A 15,245-nucleotide genomic window follows, 5' to 3' on the forward strand; every position below is an offset into this window, starting at 1 on the left:
GGGCACAGTTAGAACAAAAACCAGGAGGGACGCCGGCTCTCCAGAAAGATAGGTTCCCCACCCCTGTTCTAACAATATGTGACAGCCAGGGAGGCCCATGTTGCTGGTTCGTACGCGGATACGTGTAGCTGGGCATGTAACAGGAGACGTGTTGCTAGGCAACCAATTGAGCAGATAGGCTCGTCTGGGGGGGCTGCACGCAGCTCAAAAAACGTCTGCGCCGGAACAGCGTCCACTCCACAGGATAATTACTATGGAACCCTTCAACTGCAAGACTGTGCCTATTAAATCTGACACTAGGGTTACCGTTGCTGGTACCCTAGTGGCAGCACTTGTGCTAATCAAATCTGCGTGCCTGTGCAGCATGCCAACACCCAATGCTCTGTGTCTGACTGTTATTCAATGACAACCCAAGTATGTAACATATTCCCCTATTACAAAATAAAATTCCAGTAAAACTCTATGGATAACGTCAGCAAAAATAGTGTGTACCCAAGTAAAAAAAAAAGCTTGCTAAAGCTAAATCTGTGTAAGATGTTTGATTGTGCGCTAAAATCTGTAAAGGTTATCCTTTCAAAGACCCTCTCAAAAATAGTTTCAAGCCTGACCTCTACAGGCAGGCATTTGGCATGAACCTAACTGCTGGTTCAAGGGACTGCTGCAGAAAAGCAATTACCACTTTACACATGTGGCTTGGATTAAAAAAACTCCAATCAAACAATGTACCCCATTCTCTCATAAATATTACAACACATTTTAGTCTGAAACAGCATACAAAAAACTACAAAATCAACAAATCTATATAGATATATAATGTAACTAAGGTTAGCCCTGTGTGAGAGAAATAGTCAATTTATTTTACTTTGTGTCTCATGAACCATATCTGGCATAAAATAAAAGAGCACAAATGTGTCTGTTTTTCCTCACATCTCTCCAATATCAGTAAATATACTAGAAATAAGACCAACTATCTTAACAAATCACCCTTTGTCCTGAGATCCTCCGTGTTCCCACAAATCTACAGTACAAGTTGCCATGGTGACACCACACATGCATTTCTATTCATCACACAAGTGATCAAAGGAAGATGAAAAATGGGCTGGGTGAGTAATGTTAGACTTTCTATTGGGTAATGGCCAAATACTAATTAACTGATACACTGAATGTGCACATTTGTATGTTGCTATTTCACAAAATAGAAAAACAAAGCTCCCCAAACATAAGGTACTAATACCCTGTCCCTCCTTGTTTTATAAACAACAGACTGAGAATAACACCCCAGGCTGTTTTCTAACTGGGCTCTGGGGTAGAAGAGCTACGAGAGTTAAAAAAGTAAGTACTGTTTGTTGTGATGATTATTACTGACACTATATGGCTGTAGTGGTCCACACTGATTTTTTCAGTGGCATTCGGTTTAAAAGATAAAGCTGGACTAGCATGATCACTCTGCAAGGCTAGTGGTGGGTTAGATAAGATAGTAATCTGTTGAAAAACAACAACAAAAAAAAAAATCACAGCAATGTGCTGTATAAGACAACATGAGCCAACAACTAGAAATAGAGTGTTGATTAAATGCACAAGCAGTATAATAGGGTGTGCATCACAGTAAATATATATCATAAAAAAATTACAACACTAGCTGATTGTACATGTAAATATGGGTTACGTGCCAGTACTGCCTTGCTTCCTCAGTGAATATGTCATAGTACCAAATTACAACAGGTTTTTTTAATACATAACTTCTGGAGAAAAAGTACATTTTGGAAGAAGTGAAGATACTGAACAACTTCAATAAGAGCTTTAAATGACTTTCATGCACAACTACTGTGAATGCTGCCTTAAAACACTTGAATGCAGTGTAATTGTTTCAGCATTGTTGAATACGTGTATTTATTAAAAGTTTGTCTCATAATAAGGTTAGAACACAGTATATAGTAGTTAGGATAAGCCTATTAGTTTGGCTAAACAGAGTTAACAACAGCGTGCCCATACTTTTCTACACTTGAATCAGAATGGGCAGTATGGCAATCAAAGAAAGCACTCTGGCTTAATTTACAAATAAACCATTTTCACACTATAACAGAAAAAGTCACATTTTTATACTACATTTCACCAAGGTTACTTAAAGAAACAATCATGCTATTTTATCCTTGTAAAGTGATAATACCATATTATTAACTTTTCTGCCAGTTAACAATTAATAAAATAACTAATTAAAAGTATTGACAGCTTCCTCACCTGCCACATGGTTAAAATTCCATTATCCATAGAGCAGACAAGAAGTTAACAAGCTTGACTTGTGGCTATAAATCCAAGAACAGCAGTTCACCTTCCAGAAAGCAAGTCAGTTCACTTTGTCTCTCTTATTTGCACATCTCTGACTCTGCACTTCACAACGAAATGCCAAGCACCCTAACCTTTCCTCCCTGCCTATTGTAAGTCAGCCAAAGGGAGGTAACTGTCCGCCTATCTCTTGTTTCAAATGGAAGCTCAGCGAAGTTTTAGTAGACTGAATTAGTGCACAATAGCAGCCTCACCAATCAGGCGAAAGGGGGTGGGAGTTAGATTACATGATGGGTCTTCTGTTTGAGGGTTAAGGAAGGTCTTCACTCCTGTAGAATAATCTCTCTCTCTCTCTCTCTCTCTCTCTCTCTCTCTCTCTCTCTCTCAAACACATTGTAAACAGCAGGTTGACATTAAAGAAATGTAGTTCAACTGTCACATCTATATAGTTAAATACAGTAAAATGAGGTTTGCTGCACTGTTTTGATGCACACATTTCTGTAGCCTTCAGTAGATCTCGTCTGATACGCTGGTGTAAAACTGCCATAAAGCATTCTGCTTTTTACAGTCATTCTTGCCAAAGATAAAAACACTTTTACAGGTTTTTGGCTCCCTGAATTCCCATAGCAGCATTTAAATAAGGAAAGATGATAAACACCTTAATGATTCTAAAATGTGTGTTTCCTTGTCCTAATAATGTGTGTTATCAGTCATCTATGTTTAAATGTTGTGTCATACTGTGACAGATTAGCATAAAGATACATTTACTTCTTGATTAAGTGATTACCAGCACTTTTTTTTTTTTTTTTAACACAAATGTATAGCTGTCTGTCTGGTCGGAACTCAGATTTAGATTGTTGCTAGTTCATTTCAAAGAGCAGCCTCTTTATCCTTAAAAACACAGAACTCAATCTGGAAAATTAAACTTTATCAAAAAGTTGTTTTCACAGAATTTAAATAAACAAACAACAACTGAACAGACCCCAACAGTTTTTAGTTTTTTTTTTGTGTTATTTTTATATCCAGTAAATCTATAATGTGAAGCACTGAATGTTTTTTAGAAGCCACCTGGAGTAAACAGTTAGAGAGTTTTGTTAGTGTTTTTTCTCTCTTGTTGAACTCACAATGACGTATTTTAACATTCCTTAAGTGCTCTTGGTCATTTCAAGGTTTGTTTTAGAACCCAAACAGGTTATTTTGCAGCAAGAATGATTCATTTAGCAAACCAAGTTAAGAATTAGTGAATGTATTCTTTTAGATTAAGAATACATTCAGTAAGCATTCATACAAGTTAATTTAGATATTTTTATGTGTTAATAGAATGTTTTATATTTTGTATGTATTATCTTTTTGTGGACCATGCAGTTCAGTTCAATTCATAACCTAATACATATATATATAATCTTTGTAACAGTGCCTCTAGTTCTCAGCTCCTGCTATCTGCACATTCCTGCCTGGTCCTTGACCTTTTAAGTGATTTCACATGGTGCTAACAGAACTGCAATGACTCATTTGTGCTAGATATATTACTTATATTTTCCAGCTACCAAAAAAACTGTGCTGTTTCATACAACATACTCCATATGTCTTCAATATTTCAACACTGAAAAATTGCTTTAAATCTTCTATTCGCTTAAGATTTTCACTGCTTGCCATAATATTTTGCAAACGTAATGTTACTTACAGTAATCAGTCGCATATCCAACTACGGAGGTTGAAGTTGATATGCCCCACAGGCAAACAGGATTTATTTACATGACAACACACTGAACAGCTTGCTTGACACTACCAGCAATGGCAACGCACGGAGCACATACAACACCGTGTATGGAAACTTTGATAGGATCTACAGTATCCGAACTAATCTTCTCTGTTCAATAATAAACTAATTAATATATATGAGGCAGTGCTTGGACATTCTGACCTGTGATTGGTTAAAACCTAATTATATATAGGAGAAAAATAGATTTAACTATTGCCCTCACATCCTTACACCACCAGGCAATAGTCTCTGTCTGTCATGTGATTGGTTCACATCATTGTCAGTCCCGCCCCTTTTCAAAGGAACACCCTCCACATCCACTCCTAAACAACAAGACAAAATGGTTCCCTCGGGTCAATAATTTCCCACTATAGCCTTCCTCTCCTATTTTTCTCCAGAAATGTTTGCAACCTGTTGCACTGGTAGTAGTCTATTACTTCATCATATGTAAAGCGCTAAGATATTCGTGCCAAAAACGTTTATGTTTTTTTCATACACAAAAAATGCATAATAAAACGTAAATAAAAATTGCTGCAAGGAAAAAAAAAATCCTTCATTACAAAAATTGCAAATGACTGTTGATGAAGCAAAGATAATTAAGAAGATGTATTGGTTTGCCGAGCTGCAAGAGAAAAATAAAAAGAGACTGCCTACTGTTAGTTACAGACCAAAAAAATGACTTAAAATACATACTTTAAAAAGTTTTAGGCTTAATAGTGTTTTAGGTCGCTGGTTTAGTTCAACCATTTTTTTCTTTAGCTGTTGTGGAAAATAAAGAAAAATGTTCATTATGTGATTAAAAAAGGACTTCTGGAAGCAACAATCCCAGTCCTTCACTAGTTTTTGAAAATGGGTGTGGTGTTGCTATAACATTTCATTTGTCCATTTTTAAATGTTGATCTCCACTGAACTGAAATAGAAATCTGCTCAGCCATTTTATAGCATAGTTTGAGGATTCAGGTTCAGCTATGTGACCTCCTTTCAGGCAAATATATAATGATGTCACAGTACATTACTGTACTTTCATGTGGATCAGTATGACTCAAGACCACAAGCTATCATGCAAGGCTAGCGGGACACATTAGAAGAAGTTTAGACAGTTCTTAGATGGTCATCCTGCATGAAACAATACTAGCTCTGACAAGTGCTGACTGTCATCTCAATGTTTTATTCTTTTTTAAAATCTAAAATCAAAGCTCTCAGCATTCCTAAAAGACTCCCCATTCCTGTAATACTACTGGTTATGTTCCAGACTTGGAGGGAAGCCCCTTTTTAGGGAATGAGGGTGAATCGATCCAATTCATCAGCCTCAAAGGCTCAAAGGCAGCCTTTGAAAATGGCCAGTGCTGTGCTAAAATGTGCAATGGCTTTGAAAAATTAATTAGATAAGAAAGGAGAAAAAAAAAATACTCATCTCAACCACTTCCTTAAATAAGCCGCAACACTTGTCATGCTAATGTTTTCTGAAGGGACTTGTGATGAGTGCGTAAAAAATAAAGTGACAGACCTACCTAGCATGGACTTTCCCTACATTTCTTTTACAGATATGCCATGCTGTAAATCTCTATGAAAGAATTTGAAGTAATATACAGTAGACATGGTAATTCAGCTACAGTACCAGCAGGAAAATAGCTCTATTTCATTTGTTCCAGAATCCTGGTCAGGCTAGTGTTCCAGAACATGATTCGACAATAGAAAAGTATCTGTAAATAGATACAATAAAATGTAGTATATATTGTGGTTAGTTAAAACCCCCTAAAAATGCTTAGAAATGGCATTAAATGCAAGTCATTCTCTCATGCCAGTCGTTTAATGAAACAACTTAAAATATATAAACTATATAAATATTTTCTACAGAATATTACTACTTATGAATATAATATATCTATATATATATATATATATATATATATATATATATATATATATATATATATATATATATATATATATATATATATATATATCCTTCATTTTATACAAGGTAGGGGAGATTTCACCTTGAAGCTTGCCACAGCGCTTCAGCAGAAATATTTCGATCAGAAAGCTGCAGGCTGCAGCAGCTCAACCTTGATTCTGTGCTGCGAGGGAAACACACGCAAGATATATCATATTTACCTTTGTTTTAGATTAAAAACTACTTTTGTTTTTACAGTCTTGTATGTACATATACCTGTTTACACAATAGTTTCTTTTGAAATGTTTATTGTATTACAGTTTTTAATTTTTTGATGTAGTGTTTTATATGTGGTAAGTTTTAAACCCTTTTATGTTTAATTGTTCATTTAAATACGACGTTTTGGCTGTGCAGATGTTTGATATGATACGCTTGAATAAAACTTTTGAGTTGTATCGGATAGTTTGTCTTTCATTTTAATATTGATGGTGTTTAAAATGTACTGGCGGTTGCAGTTATGAGTGTTACCGCGGCGGTTCTAGTGTTGAAGTAGTCCATAAATTTAATGTGTGTGTGTTGGGCGCTGTCTATGTTTGTACGGCCTTTCTGCTGGAGATTAAGTGATATTAAGTCAGAAAAAACTGGTTTTTGACTGCTGAAACAAACACATATAGCAATTTTATCGTGAGAAAGCGATTGACCCTGCACTTAAAGTCGCGCTGCTAAAAGGACGTCCTTTTGCTGTTTACGATGTATTCATGTGACAGTCACACAGTCATGACTGTTGAGTCTATTTTCCAGTGCATGTAAACTGAACCTTATAGTCTGTTTCAAAGCTCTTTTCAAAATGGCCTCTGTAGTGCACTGGGGTTTGAGATCTGTCCTCTAAATCACTTCAGGAAAAAACAACAAAAAACAAAACAAAAACAAAAACAAAAAAACCCATGATGCTCTGGCTTTTCTGTTCTGTACCAGATCATGGATCATTATTGTTGTGTTATCTGTTTGACAATGTGGGTAACAATCCTTACACTGTCCGCAGCCATTTTGAAACAAGCTTTGAAACAAACTTTAAAGTTACAAGTGTAAAAAGTTGTCAGGGTGTTAAAAATGAAAAGAAAAGTGATAGCTGTTATTTAAACAGTTGTAGCAACACGTGGGGATGTGTCACGCTATATTTTTTGGAAACCCCACTACTTACTCTTTAACCTAAATGTGATGAAAAATATCCAATAACAATAGAAGACTACATACAATGGACCTTTTTCACAAGACTGTTTTAAGGATTGTTCTGTTGGCTATTTTTTAAAACACTGTTTAAAGAGGGTTTATTCAAATTGTGCAATGAACTATTTAACATTGTGAATGTTTATGAACACAAAAGGTCTTTAAAACAACATTCTTTAAAAGAGTCCATGAAGTATGTTTAATAGGGCCCAGTACTGTATATGACAGAATTATTCCAGATCAAAAGGGAAAAGGAAATGATCACAAATTGCTTGGCAATGAACTCCATATAGTAGCAAAATATATTAAACACTGCACACTATTTATAGAAATAACCATAAATTGACTAATCAAATGTTACAGTGGTTGGCACGTGCTTATATTGGGAGGTCTTGGGTCTAATCTACATTGACAAAAGCTGTTCTTAACAAAACCAGAAGAAGATGCTATCCCAAGTTACTGTATACTTTATTCCAAATGCTTTTATTAGGTAAGGTCATTCTTGAGTATTTTGGCAACATGAATAATTCATGGTTTCAGCATTGTTCTACTGATAAAGTGTCATTCTAATTAGGACTGTCGTGATTTGGCAATTTGATAAGCGAATAGAAGCAGATGGAATGTCTATCATTGCTAATGGATTTGTGATGAAGTCTCCTTTCTACAGCTGAAGAAGGCTTGATGCAACTGATAACTATTTAAAAGCTAATAAAATAACTTTATAAATCTTATGTCTGGTGCACTACCATTCCCTAGGCAGACATCTATGCCTTCTGGCATGTCAAATGAACACACATCAAGGCAAACCCAAAATGTGATTTGTTCTTCTGCTTATTAACCAAACCGATAACTAGGACATCATTAAAAGCATGGAAAGTGACTTTATACCAGATGGACTATAAGCAATGTTTACATCAGGACCATACATGGATGATAAATGAGGACCTCAGTAGGAACAAATTCCCAAGATGAATTCAGATGTTACATTTTAAAAGCAACCCAATGTGTGTTTCGTATGAGCCCTAGAATATGTGATCTATCTAAAGAATGGCAAATAACCTGGTTTTAGAAGCAACTTGTTTTTTTCTTTTTCTTTTTCTTTGTGGATTTCAACAAAGGCTACTGATTTTACTTTAACTGGGTCCTACTTTAAAAGTTGTCCAAACAGTCCCTACACCTTTTTTTAATACTAGCAACAAAAATGACCAGAATCCATAAAAAGTAAATAGCAGATGCTGCTGTTAATGAAAATGTACTTTATTTGTATCACTGAGAAGGATGGCTCTTTTAAGGGTCCCTGTTTCTAAATTTGATCAGTTTTACAAAAACATACAATCAAAACTAAAAGCAAATACTACTGAAAAGAAGCAATTACAACAGTCAAGAAGAGTCAAAGGACCTTAAACACATCAAGCAGTTACAATATAATCCTGCATAGAGGACAACATGCATGCATTTTCTAAGCATGCTAAGGGCATGTCATCTCAAGTTAACCCTCCTATTAGGTTTCGGGTCTATTTGACCCGACTCTAGTTTCCAGTTAGCTTAAACGCTATTTTTCTTTTCATTTTCTGTATAATGTTATGACTTTTCCTAAGTTGGCATCATGAACTCATACACAGAAAACAGAACTTTTGAGATGTTTGTTTTTTTTTAGAAGAGGTCATGTATACAAATAAGATGTTTTGGGTCACTGCGACCCGTGGCATATATCTATGTAGATTTGTGTGCAGGAATAAAACAAACTTCTTCAATTTGTTATTTTATTATTATTATTATTATATTTGTATTATTATCTCTGGAAATGGCTGCACCTGTCTGGAGATATTTATAAACAGAAAAACAAACAGCCTAATTTTCACTGTCAGTATTGCAACAGCATCTCACTGGTAAAGACATTCCAAAATTAGGAGCTCCCAGGTTGGCAGTCAAAGAAGTTTTATCACAGCTCCTGGACTAAAAGAGCATAAAAGAGTAAAACCTTTGCAAATAAAAACAGTCAATCAATTTAAGGCTGTTTAAATTAGTTTGAAATTGCATTGGGTCAATATGACCCAAAACTTAACAGATGTACTTAAATTCTGAACATACAGTAACTATTTTACAGTAACTAAAGCTTCATGAGGATGAGAAGAATCTATGAACTATCATGATTTCAATCAGAAATATTTATAGAAAATTTGCACAGCAATGTTATAATTACCATACTCTTGCCATGTTTTTTCCCCATTATTTACCATACTTCATTCACTGAAAATGTGACACAATATCTTGTAAAAACTGATGAATAAAATTAAATAACAAATTGCTGCTCAGAGTGAGAGCTGTGATACAATTCAATTCAAGTCACATGTGAACTGAATTTAAAACATTACATTGATGGCAAATTACTTTTTCTAAGATGCCTCAGTAAAAAAATTATACAAATTAGCACTTACGCTTACTTATAAAACAAATTTTAAAGAATGACAAAAGATGAGTGGCAGCCCCTCAGAAGTAACACTTTTTGTGCTTTTAGATAATTTTCACAAAGAAACCAAGGTAAGAAATTTCTAGTTTTGCAGCAGTCCCAGAGCTCCCAGCTGTTGTTTAGCTTGTCAATCGAAAGAGTTTGCAAAAGAAAATCAGAAAACAGCTTAACAAAGTCTTTGTGTCTGTGGCATTTATAAGGTCATACGATTTAATTTGTACGCACATTAATAATGTATTGGCTGGACGGTAACGTGCCTTGTTTTATTATTTATTGCCTGGTGACCCCCAAGGTCCTCAGCTTGATGAGAAATGAGAAACAGTTAGGCTTTCTTTCTATTAGTTTGTGACTAATGATGGCATTGGCAAGGAGTCAGGTTCAAAGGCTCCAGCATCAAATATATCACTGTTGGAGCCTGTAGCATGTGAGCAGGTATACCATAGGGAGCAAGTTAGCGAAAGAAGAGATTGGCCATAGCTTGCAGTGCACAACTCTGTCTGCTTGACTTTCTTGACTGAGCCAAGAGCTTGCCATTATATGACAGGCAAAAAAAAAAAAAGCTGTCAGCTCCTTCTTTCCGTTATAGACAGCCCAAGAAGAATGGTCCCATTATCTAATAATAACTAGTGATTAATGGCCATTTTTATTTGGCCCTTGTTTCATTAGTCCCTCAGTAATATTCTCCAGCAAGGAATGCACCTCGAAACTTAGCTGGGATTAGGCACCATTTATAATACTGAATGATGTTACTGATAGAATGTGAATCCTCAATGATATCCTTAATGTGAATCCTTATTTGAATTATTCAGTAATAATAGAAAATACACTATATGGATCTTCCATTGTTATGCATCAATATTGTAATATGTGACCCATCCTTTGCCAAGGTGGACTTTTGCCAGCTTATTGTATACTACAAAACAAGAGATATTAAAACACTGGAAAATACAAAACAGTACAAAGAAGATATTCACTTTGTTTACCCATTTCTTCAATTTAATCAATGTACAATGCAGTGCCACAAAATGCTGAATAGAACAGGCACATTCTTTTTTCACACTTGCATTTGAAAATATTCCTCTGAACAGACCTGACTTGTCTTATAAATCACATTTAATTTGATACATTACAGTTCTTTAATGATACTGTCCCTCTCATTATAAATAATTCAGACAATAGTATAACCACGGGAAACAGCTACTGAGCTATGATTATAATATTTACAATTAAACCATATTTGTTATTATCTAAATATGTTATTTAAAGTGCTGTATTATTTTAAGTAGCCAGCTCTTCAATCCTATTTAGACAATTGCACAGCCATCTGTGGTACAGGACACTTCTGTGCATAGTCTCGTGGGGCTTCATTAAACCATCAAACCATTTAACCATCAAGCTCACCTATGCTAATCAGGTTTCATCAAACAGTGTTGTTTTTTCAAATTCTGAACCAACCGTACCAGCTGAGGTCTCATTAGAGCCCAGACATGTGCCAGAGCAGACCTAAACTCCAGGTAACAGCTGTTAAAGGGCTCATAAAAACATATGTATTTTTTTGTTTGTTGATATAATAGTAAATATATTATTCACACATTGCTCTCTTAAAATCATGGTGAATATTTTGGGATAAAATATGAAATCAAAATTGTAACAGAACGCATGAAACAGAACCTCTGCAAAAAAGTAAATACATAAAGCAATACATGAGTAATCGGCATTGATAAATGTAAGTTACAATGTGAATATCCAATTAATATTTCACAGCAGTAGTCCTAATATGGTGAAGATTAGGTGGGCTTGAACAATGGAGACGTGCAATTAAACTCCCTTGGAACCATTAATTGCCATCAAAGCACATGTGTAAAAATCAATGAAGTGTAAGTGTCTTTGACATCTTACCTTGAGCCAGTTCTTGTGGTTCACTGCACAGAGATAATATGAGCGGACAGTGTCTCTGCTCTTATTGTATAGCTTCTGTTTTATAATGTAATATATCCGATTGTTACACTTCTCAGTTGTATAGTGTAAACACACAAGCCTCACTCTGTGTATGGTGAAAAGCTTGGCTTGCTGTCAATGGCAACATATTAAAAAAACCTAACCAAACAGAAACCAAAGCTACACCTACTGTTAGGTGCAGGAATACAGTAAGGCCCTGTGAAAATCGCATACATTTTCACATGGCATAATCACAAATAGTATGAATAGTACTCACAAGCACACAGCAGAGCTGTACAGTTTCGTTAATGTGTTCTGTTTTTTTTTTTTTTTTTTTCTGTGTATGAAATGCAAGTAATAATTATGAGATAATGTTTTATTGGGCTAATTTCATTATTTCTGCACAGCCTGTGAAATCACTATTTACAGAGTGCTCCTTGAACACAGGGCTCTGTGGTGCTTTTCCTACTATTTCAGACCAAATATTATAATTATATTATAATATGATATTCATATTTACAGACAGTAATGAGAAAGACACTGTATGGGGAGCTCTGGCTGTAGTGCATGCTCTGAATCTCACTGTTTGCTCACATAACACTTTAAAGCTTAGATTTGAACTGGACTGGTTAGAGCCAAATTTATTATAGTTATCCAGTTTCTATTGTCTTCTATTCTACTTCAGAGTTGCAACTTGCCTTCAGCCAGAAAGTAAAATCTCAACATGTACACACACATAGGGAGGGTCCTTATAATTTTAACCATTATCTATGGTATTTATCATATCAAAAATAAATGCTATGCAGTATCAGTTCAAAAGGGTCCACTGTTTGATAATACCCTAAAAACTACCCATACTAGAGTTTATATGTTTGGTCCTGAGTTTATACATTTAAATTGTTGTCACTTAAATAACAAATCATTTCAGTAAATATTACCTAATATGTATTACTTGGGTAGAACAAGTATAGAAAATATATTACTAAGAGCATAGGAGCTGTTTATCTCAGGACATGTTCAGTATATTTAATTTTTAATTATAGAACAATAGCTTTTGATTAAATCATATTATTTTTCACTGGATAAGTAGTTTAAAGTCATGTGGCAGTAGAGTAGTGGCTAGAGGTGGCTGAGGAAAAAGAACGGCTACAAACACAGCTTTGTAATATCTGATCCTAGGACTTGGTCTGACATGAAATTGATGTTCTTGTCTACATTGTTTATCCCTTGAAATGCTAATTAGAAATCAGCACTTTTGCCCAATGGCACTGATGACATCAAAATTGATACCAAGATCATTAAAAGTTTTACTAAAAATGATACTGAGTAGCCCACTTTTCCAAAGTGTGGTGATAATTTAAAATGATTAATTTATTTTCTTCTTTGCTGCACGTTTGTTAAAGTCTGTATTAAAATGTTATCGATGTAAACCCATTTGTACTATAATGCTTCTATGTTTGTGCTGGATTGTTCACCCCCTTCATGTTGTGATTGCGAAGGGAGTTAGTGCTGACCAATGAAGAAAAATTAGGAGTCAGAAGCAACTAGCAAATAAGGAGAAACTGACATTCACTTTTAGAAAACCATAGCTGTTCTTTAATTCCATAGCACTATTTGTTAATTAAAAAATCTAGAAATATTTACATTCATTGAACAATGTTGGAATATGACTACAGTGTTTTGTTATACTCATAAACATTCCTTATTTTTATACTTCACAGGGTGGAGCAAGGCACCTGATGTAGTGTTTAAAGACATGGAGTTAGTAACATATAAAAAACGTCCAAGGCCCAACATATAGAAGGGGTGTTCTGTTGTGAGGAGACCCGACAGATAGGAGGGGGGTTACCATTGCTGAGGTAACCTGACATACAAAGAGGCTCACGAAATGGAAAGAAAACATGGAGTTAGTAGTTATTAGAACATATAGAATGGAATGTTCCACTCTTCAAAAGCCCGGCATAGAGAAAGAGGGGCTGGCTCGCTGACAAGACCCAACAAACAGAAGAGGGGTCACTGTCTCTGAAAAGACTTGACAAATGAAGAGGGGTACCATTGCTTAGGGGCCCTCACATAAATAGAGGCATCAGACTCTGAAAGAGAAGAAGACAAGAGGTCATGCATGCTAAAGGAAGGGTTTGGCCAGGGGTCCCCTCTGACTCGCGGAGAACCCTCCTCTAAGAGGTTAATGAAGCGTAGCTTAACAAAGTTTTAGAGAAAGTGGAATCACTAACCCCCCAAAGAATGGACCCTCAGCTCCCCACTAAAGACACCTATAAGAAGAAAAAGAGGAACCGCCAATGTATATAGAAAAGTAGAAAAGAGAAAACATTTAACACAAAAGAAAAGAAAACACTTAACGTGACAAAGGGGTTAGTAAACTGTACCATAGTGACATGTGAAGACCGTCCACATGGTGGAAAGAAAAAAAAAACTTTCTTTTTAGAAGGAAATCTTTGGTGGACCTGGCGGAAAGGTCGACCCCACTCTGAACATACTAACAAAGGACTAATGGCCAGAGAATATTTCAGATGATGAAGAACGAATATAATCTTCAACTGATGATGAGGTCCGGCACCCCATATTTTTGATTAGATGCTGGTTGATATTTCCTCCTGCTGCTGAAGTGGCTACCCTAATTCTAAATGAATGAGGAGAGTAGAATTGCGGGGGAAGACCTGCTCTGGAAACCAAAGTGGAGAGATGAGAAGAAAACCAATGCCTTGATACAATGGACCGGATTGAATTGATAAATAAAGGGTCAGATGATGAAATGGCCTTGCATTCTGCGATGTATTTCAGCATGGAAGTGTAGGGGCATAGAGGAGAGTTGATTTTTGAAAGCTGAATACATTGTCCTTGCTACATCCATTTTTGAAATCCAAAGAAATAGGAATCTTGAATGAGATTCAGGTCACTACAGCGGATACCTAGAGTAGGAAAGCTGGAAATAGAAAGAACTGTATATTTGGAGAATCTCAAAAAAAACCCAAAAAAGCTGTTAGCCACATGGTTTCCATAGTTAAATCTTCAAATGAAGAAAACCAGCATTGGTGGAGAATCAAGTTCCCGAGAATGTCTATAGCGATAGTCATGTGAGCAGGAGATGGAGCCTGAGAGCACTTGGAAATTTCTCACAAGAGGTATTGTTGGAGAAGCGATGGACATCAACCAAAATTGGTGTTGAATTCCTGACTAATAGGATTTGATAGTAGCTGGTGCCAGATGTAGAGAGCCCTTTGCATGAACTATGAAAGCCATGATCCAATTCTGGTTAAATGGAATAGGATTAATCCTGCTTTGGGAACAGAAAGTTACATAACATGCCCAGACTGTAGAGTATGAGGATCTGGTAGAAGGGGCAAGTGATGAAGCCATGTAATCTTGAGCTGAATTAAGTAGCTTATTGATAGTTGGATTCAGTTGAAAATCAGCTGATTAAACTGTGGAGTTGCTGTGGAGATGACAGAGCTGTAGGAACCAGAATGTGAAATTTAGAAATCTGTAAATGATAAAGAGCACCAGCTGCATTATTATAAATTCCCGGTAGAGGACGAGCTTGTATTAGGAAATTGTTGGAAACTGAAATCCTTACTAGCTGCTGCAGTAATGGCGTGATAACAGGGGGACTGGAACATTATTTATAATGTGCACTGTATATTACTGCA

At 35.8% G+C, this 15,245-nt stretch overlaps 1 protein-coding gene across 4 annotated transcripts in view; it reads right to left on the minus strand.

Moving 5' to 3' along the window:
• Positions 1-15,245, minus strand: part of LOC121327922 (E3 ubiquitin-protein ligase Midline-1-like) — a 118,826-nt gene that overhangs the window by 63,176 nt on the left and 40,405 nt on the right. For 2 of the 4 annotated variants that reach the window (XM_041272269.1, XM_041272273.1), the window contains exon 1: positions 2,239-2,452. The exons of the other annotated variants lie outside the window; for them this stretch is intronic. The gene's annotated coding sequence lies outside the window, so the exon portion shown is untranslated. Of the gene's footprint in view, positions 1-2,238; positions 2,453-15,245 lie in introns of those variants that run through there. 4 annotated transcript variants of the gene reach the window in all.

Source organism: Polyodon spathula, chromosome 15, assembly GCF_017654505.1.
Source record: "Polyodon spathula isolate WHYD16114869_AA chromosome 15, ASM1765450v1, whole genome shotgun sequence".
NCBI lineage: Eukaryota > Metazoa > Chordata > Actinopteri > Acipenseriformes > Polyodontidae > Polyodon > Polyodon spathula.